Source organism: Chlamydotis macqueenii, chromosome 13 (assembly GCF_036417535.1).
Source record: "Chlamydotis macqueenii isolate bChlMac1 chromosome 13, bChlMac1.mat, whole genome shotgun sequence".
In the NCBI taxonomy this organism is placed as follows: Eukaryota; Metazoa; Chordata; class Aves; order Otidiformes; family Otididae; genus Chlamydotis; species Chlamydotis macqueenii.
In genome coordinates this window covers 3,694,638-3,701,377 of record NC_141568.1, presented here as the reverse complement: position 1 = coordinate 3,701,377, position 6,740 = coordinate 3,694,638, and positions in this window count along the sequence as shown.

Genomic DNA, 6,740 nt, shown 5'->3' with positions numbered 1-6,740 from the left:
GAAGCTCTGCAGCATCGCAGATGTATGCTTGATGCACTGTGCGATTGATTTATTACGCTAAAACCGAATGTACCTTCTGCTGTGAGAGGAGGTAGAGGAAAGATAATGTTACCTCTGAATCAAATTATCTTTCTTTTTTATACTTAATTAAGAACACAATCTTGCTCGAGGCTGAAAAGCTTTGGTGTCAGTTTACATAGACAATGTTGTATCTGTCTGCCTGTCCAAATTTTTCACCCGTACACATTACAGCAAAATCGCTGTGCCTGGTCCTGTAAAAACTGACGGCAAAAAGCCTATTGATTTCAGCTGGGCAGGAGCCAGTAGATGCTGATTTTACCTGGACGGTGTTCCTTAACAGATGTAGCTCAGTAATAATTCATGTAGTTTAATCCAACATAAAACTACAAATGCACAATAAAAAAATCACGGAGAGATTGTGGAGTTACGTTAGTAAAAGTGCAGCAACCTATGGGATATCCAGCCACAAGAAATTTGTAATTGTGTGATGAGACAGATAAGAGTTCACCAGTTCTGTTCTGGAAAATGCTGGTTGTTGCTGGGAGAGTCTGAAATATCTCAGGTGTTTTCAGAGCTCCATGGAGGTTTATCCTGGATCTATCTCACGTACCAATCGCTCCCGTACATCTCTGGTCCCTTCTTAATGTTCAGTGATTTCTGAACTGGGTCCCAACATCAACTGTGAATGTGTCTTTCCCCCTTCCCTTGAAATAGAGTGGAAGGTCAAATCTGGCTGTGGATTCAGACACTGAATTTCAGGCCTGTCTGTGATTTACACTGGTTTGTCGTGCTTGTAACACGAAAAGTACTCTGTTTAATGAGAAAGTGGACTCTGTTCCTCTTCCAGCTCCCATATCCCTGATTCAATCTAAACCACATTTCCCTCACAAAGAACCTTTCAAAAGCAAAGAATTTCAAAAATCACTGCTATGAATGGTTCAAGAACCTACATTGTAAAGAAGTCCCCAAATGATCTATCGTCACTGCAGATTTGTTTGTTAGCTTGGATTTCTTGGTCCAGCAATGGGTCAATTTTCACACGCATACAAAAAGTCTTTTGTTTTCCCAAGTATGTGTGAATCTTATGGAATCCTTTTAGAAAAAAAAAAAAAAACCCTTAGTTTTGAAGTGCAAGGTACCAGAACAAGTTGCTTTGAAATCAACCTTGCCTTGAATGTGTTTTCTATTAGGAAAATGTACTCCCACACTGAAATTAGTACCAGTTTTCGGGAAAGACTCAAGTGTGTTCTTGCCTTGACATCTGTTGGTATAAATAATATAGTAAAATATGAATTCAGAAAAATTATTTGTGCATATTTAAGAAGGTAACTTTAAGAAGGTAACTGGGTAGTAATTCTGACAACCTGCTTGTAAATGCAGAGCTGAACTCCATTCAAATACTAAACCCCGCATGAAGGAACAACATAATTATTGCTGGGTCACACTTGCAGATCGGTTTTACAAGCTGCAACCAAATAAAAGAGAGAAATTGCAGACTGGCAAAGAAGCGTCACCGGGGAGCAACCTTGGGAACGGTTAAGCTTGGAAAGGAAGTTTACAGTGAAAGCTGTTTTGTTGTTGTGATTTACATTTCCAATAAAGCTAAACCCCAGGAGAATGTTGGCCTGTGCGGGGTGTTTGCAGGCTGGTGAACACAAAATGTGGATTTCCTTCACTAACTTAAAACTCACCCAAAAAATACCCTTGCAGAATGCAAAGCTGTAAGCTGTGCATTAATATTAGGGATAGGTACATTAATAGGACAATAATTAATTGGCAGTTACTCTAACAGGACTCTTCTGACCTTACTTTAAGATCTAATAATTATCATTTTGCAGGAGGGCAGAGCGGGCGGCTGGGGTCCTGTGACCGGGTCCATACCTTGTTTTCATCTGCCCTTACATTTCTATTGGAGCTCTTTCCCAGCACATCACTCAGACTCTTCTTTAAATTGCGGTCCAACATGCGCTAAACCCAGACTTTCTTGGTTTCTTGCCTGGTTTGGATTTAAGAGGATGAGCTTGTGCTGGTTCAATTTAATTCCACATCAGTTCTTAAATTCTCTTCCCACTGGAAGGCTTCAGGTTTTTTGGCTTTGCTGAAAGTAGCATTTGGCGTAAGTCATAAACTCTACTTCAGACAATCTAATCTATTCAAAATGGTGCTGAAAGGAAAAAAGAGCCCTGTTGCAAACAAAGGCTTGTGTATCCTAAGGCTGAGAACCTCATGGCTACGAGAGGCAAGTTTTGTCTTTGGATCCAGCTGTAACGCTGTAAGACAGAACTATTTCAGCTCTTTGCTCTGTCCCTCCTGTCTAGAGTAGAGCTGGCCGTTCTTGTATTATTGGACCTGAGACAGTGAAGATGCTTGGACTTCAGAAAAGAGATGAGTTCAAATCTAATCACCTGTGTGCAGCAGACGATTGTACTCCCCTTGTTTGTTGAGCCCAATAATTGGTGTTTCATTCAAGCATCTATTCCAGAAAGAGGGTGTTCTTGCTTTGTCTAGTAGAAATGGTGAACCAGTCAATTGCCTCGACTGTTTCTTCCAGAGATTAATCACCTTCCCTTATAAAAATGCACACCTAGCTTGTTGTTTCAGTTTGTCTGTCTTCACCTTTCGACCACTCGTTCTTGTGTCGTGCTCCACTCAGCTACGAGATACCAGTTCATCCCCCAGCAAAACGTCATCTTCGCGCTTCACCCCCCAGCACCAGGTAGTGTGGCTCGCATCTCTATATTTGATGCCCCATCACGGTAGGCTTTGTTAATTGGATAAAATTGTTAGTTTAATCTCCTCTACGTCTCAGGTCTGTGATTCTTCTTGGAATATGCCATCCCATTCACTGCAATTAAATCACCAGCTAGGGCCAAAATGTGCTCAATTTATGACTGACTCCTCCGTGCACTCATGTAATAATCCTCAGGTAAACTGATCATGAGATTGTGCTGCTTAAAGCCGGTGTTTATCTTTCCAAGCACTTAAGGGATTAAGTATCGGTGTGAGAGGAAAATGAAATGTTGGCAGAAACAAAGATGAACTGGAATATTAAGAGGCCCGGTGCAAGGGGGGGGGCATCTGGCAGATTTATGGTTCTGTCTGACAGGTCCTAGCTTTTAAATAAGGAAGATGATAATAAATTTTGTAGTGTTTCTGATTTACGGCTCTGATGTAAGATATCCTGCTCTGTACAGATCACGATTGAGATTTTCTGTCAGATCACTCCATAACTGCATCCATATGAACCCAGTGGCAGCGTGATTCGGGATTTCTCCAGAAAGTTTGCCTGAGTGTCTTAGGAGGCAGATACAGCTAGATGCAAGATGCTTCCTGGAAAACAGCTTAAGAGAGAAAGGAAGTGCTTAGTTCTGACTTTAAAAGGTTTTTGTGATTCTGTTTGAAATGTTTTTCGTTAACCCTGTAATTCCACCTGAACTGAAGGTGTCTGGAAAAAAAAAAAAAAGAGTCAAAATGTTTTTGAGCAGAAGATGGTATCTGCTGGCAGCCAATACAAGGCATTGAAAACGGCTGCTTGTCCAGGCGTGCAGTGAGCACTGATTGATAGGGATGCTGAAACCCTTTCATTGCAAGGCAAGAGTCACTGGTCATCTGGAAAAGGGTATAGTGCTTCTCTCTATTCTTACTAGTTATTTTCAAACGCTTTTAGTAGCCTATGGATAGCAGAATAATTTGTCACTTCATAACATGAATATAATTTTATGATAAAGAATTATGATTCTTTTTCTGAAAAAAAACGCCAGTAATTTTTCCATTAAACTTTAGGGGGTTTGCAGGATTTCTGCTCTCAAGAATCGTGACAGCTTTTATTTTTACTTTGGTTTGGAACTCGGCAAAATCAAAACACTGAAATTTTAAGTTAAATACACTTTTTGTGCTCTTTGGTGAGATAACACACCCTTCGTTGTTACATTCTGGATGGAAGAGAGCTGAAAATTCAGACTTTGTCACAGCACACTTTAAGTCTCTGTATTCTGCAGTCAGATTTCATACAAATTTCCTCACATGAAACTTTTCCTGGTGCGTAGTAACCTAGAAATTGGTGTGAGAAGGCAGCGTTCCCACCTTTGCATAGGGGTGATCTCACCACAGCTCCCTTGCTCGGAGTCTCTCACTCTGCTGAGGACACCCGAGCCCTGTTTGATCTCTGAACCCACATCAGGATTAACTTCAGCGGGACAAGATTCAACTCTTATTATTTTTAAATCATGTCGCTAATATACTTACTGGAGTTTTGCCCTGGATGTAATAAAGCCTAGTTTTAATTACCGAAGGGTTCAGCTGCTGCCTTGAGCAGTTGCATTGCTGTAATTTGCCAATAGCATGTGTTACATCCTGATTGCAGTTTCTGTTGAGCGATAGGCCAAAATTACAAAGCAGAAATGTGGCTAATCATGATAAAGGAGATAAGTCTACTCATCTACTGCCCACATTTAATATTTGCAGAACACGCTGGTTGTTTCCCTTCAGCTACATTTACATGGAAATGTACTTTCATTCTGAAGATGTCTTAGGGTTAATAAAAAACCTTCCTGGACATTTTGGTTCGGGAGGGATGGGAAGGGTGAAATATCTTGGAAGGTTTCTCTTTGTTTTCCCAGCCCTGATAAACAAATCAATCAGTCACTGTGAGCTGAGCGAACTGAGCTGCTCCAGGCCAGAAGCAATGTCTGTGAAAGCTGAAGAGACCATGTTTTTAGCGTATGGATTGCTAACAAAGGTGCAAATCACGAGGAAAGACGGTACCACCCCAGGGAGCAGGCTTGAGTGGGCTGTGAATGGTCTTTTTATTACACTCATTCCCACCGAGCAGCGTGCAGTTCATCATGCTGCGATTAAACCATCTCTTACAGTGTTTTGCCTCGTTGGGCCATAAAACCAAGCCTTAGATGAGGACTGTATTAACAATTGCCCCCATTATACACCAGAGAAGTCCCAAAAGTGTGAGATTTGGGGCAGAGGAGGTCTCACTTTATGGCTCAGTAAGAGAGATATTCCACTTCCATGAGCCCATGGTTCCAGTCTGGGGAAATCTGTGGGAGATCCCCCAGTTTCCTGCTTCCAGGCACCACCACGACTGTACGAGATGCGGTGCCAGGAGTAAGCGGAAGCGCGTCCGCCGGGGACGAGGCCAGAAAATGAGCTGCTGTCATCAGGCCTGGGTCAGAGCTTATAGGTCACATATTGACGGCGATTAAACAATGCACCTTTTTGTGCCGTGTCGTGGAGCACTGAACTGAGCTAGGCTCATACTGTAATGCACAAAATGGCTTGCCTCTCCCCTTCATCCCTCTCTGCATTTCCTCCTGTGCCTTGTTGATAAATAACTGCGATAATTCAAGCTGCAGAGATTAGATCACCCCAGGGGTCCGCACAGCAGAGCCTGCTTAACACCAGGGAGTCATCTGGCATTATGCACTCTTTGGGACAGCAGTCTATAAAAACACACGCAGAGCGCTGTTTCCACGGGCCGGTCCGCGCAGCCAGGGTTGCCTGGTTCAGTTATTTCCTATTCTGCAAAGGCCACTTACTGCTCGCAGTGAGAATTTGCTGTTCACGTCTTGCAGCCTGCTGTGACTCAGAGCAGCCTTGCTGTCTCCCGTGCTCAGACCACGACTTTGCCCCTGGATACCGAATAGTCTTCTCCCTGATGGCTACCATGGCCTCCTAAATGTGACTTGGGGGGGTCACTCATTCACCCCATCCATTCCCACCATGTGACTGCACTTCACAAATGCCCCTTGATCTGGGCTTGCTAAAATGAAGTAATCTGCTGTGTCTGACTCTATTAATCAACAAGATTTTGGAGGATATTTTGCTCAGCTCTGTTGCTCGCTCCGTGCTAAAAGTAGATGCTGCCTCGTATCTGCTGCACTCGTAATGTGGAGGAATAGAAAATCCTTTGGTGATGCCAAATATAAAGCAGCCCTTGAGCCGTTTCAATCTGTTCCTCGCCAGACATGGCCCCCAGCGTGCCGGCGCTGCCGCTCACGCTCTCCTTCGCTTTGTCGGAGGCAGAGCAGAGCCCCCCGAGCCCCAGCATACGGCAAAACCCCCGCCGAGCTGCGGCGCGAGGGACCCGTAACGCCGCCCGTGAGCCTTTGTGCAGCAGCAGGTCTTTAATGTCTGATGAAAGGGCTGATAAGGAAAAGCCGAGCTTTGAATGCTAAGTGGACGCAAACCAGGGCACCCGGCTTTATTAAAAAATTACAGTAAAAATGGAAAAGAAAATCCACGTCTCATATGGTTGTTAGCATAAATCCTAGGCTGGAGCGTTCCCAGCTTTGCGCTGCTAAGGGCAGGAATGCACATCTTAAGCGGCTGACTCCCCCAGCTGGGCTGGGGGCCCTGAACACATGAGCTGCTATTTCTGCTTCTATTCCATGGTCAAAGGCCCTTTCCTAAACAAAAGTCTTGTGCTCCAGGAATGACAGTACAATCTGGTTTATACTAATCTTTCTGAAACACTCTGAGACCTCCTGATAAGAAGTATTACAGAAAAAAAAAATAGGGATTCTTAATTCCTTCTTTGTCTCCACAACTCTAGGTGCAAAATACAGTCCAGAACAGAGTCCCTGCTACCCCTGATCAGAGCATCAGCCGCTTGCAGACATGCAGCTATGCTGATGTGCTGCGAAGGATGATAGCAAGGAGGCCTGGAGTCTTAAAAGAAAGACAATTTCCAGTTTGTGTTGTGTTAT